Source organism: Mastomys coucha, unplaced genomic scaffold, assembly GCF_008632895.1.
Source record: "Mastomys coucha isolate ucsf_1 unplaced genomic scaffold, UCSF_Mcou_1 pScaffold12, whole genome shotgun sequence".
Lineage (NCBI taxonomy): Eukaryota > Metazoa > Chordata > Mammalia > Rodentia > Muridae > Mastomys > Mastomys coucha.
This window is the reverse complement of record NW_022196894.1, coordinates 95,907,190-95,908,277: the sequence shown is the minus strand read 5'-3', so window position 1 is coordinate 95,908,277 and position 1,088 is coordinate 95,907,190.

Below are 1,088 nucleotides of genomic sequence, written 5' to 3'. Positions count from 1 at the left end.
GTGTGTGTGTGTGTGTGTGTGTGTGTGTGTGTGCCTGCTGTATGCATTGGTGTACTGTACTCATGCAAGTGCTACAAAGGCCAGACAAAGGGTCTGGATACCCTGGAACTGGAGCTAGCAGATGTGGGTACTGGGAACTGAACCCAAGTCCTCTCTAAGAGCAGTGAGCATTCTTAACTATTGAATCACCTCCCCAGCTCCTTGACTAGATTTAGAATCGCACAGGATTTTACAGCTGAGCATGTCTGAGAAGGTATTTCCAGAGATGTTTGAATGAGATAGAAAACCCAGCCTAATGTGGCCAGTGCTATCCTATAGTTAGGGCTTCTGAATATCAGAATTCATCTGTTTTCTGAGCAGTGTGACCAGCTGTCTCACATTCCCACTGCTTTGTCTTTCTGGCCACAACCGACTGTACCCCCTCAAACCATGAGCCCAAATAAACCCTTATTAAGTTGTTCTTATCGGGTATTTGGTCACAACCAGAAGAGAAGTAAGGAATACAAGCAGGCAAGGGCTGGGACCTGTGTGGACTCTCAGCTCCCACCCAGCTACTCTCCTTGCTTTTGTAGGCACTTTGACATCTACAGAAAATAGCTTCTACCAGAGAATGCGCAGATATAAGAAGGGGTCACCTTAGGTCAGTCGTCTATGGGCATCATGTCCCGGGCTTTAAGGACAGCCATAGAGGATAACTTTCACTCAGCATCCTTGCAGATGGAATCCAGCCCAGACTGCTACTCTGGCCCTGAGAAGCCAGCAGCCCTTCCTTTTCCTCTGCTTCACAGAATATCAGCTATCCTATTAAGCCAATAGGTTTTCAGATGCCTGGATTTCTCATGTTGGGAAAGACGTTTTCTAAGACACATTGCACACATCAGAGGACAGTGAAAGGCCACTGGTAGTTACCTGATGCTTACCAGTGGCCACATTTGCTCCACCCCTTTCCCTTCTGCCTGCTGGGGTATCAGAGAGCATGGCCACAGGGTTATAAAATGTTCCTCCTTCCTCAGAGACTTATAAGGGGCCCGAGTCTGTTCTGTGAGCTTCATTCCTAGTCAGATCCCTGTCAGAGTGTCTGGGGCCCT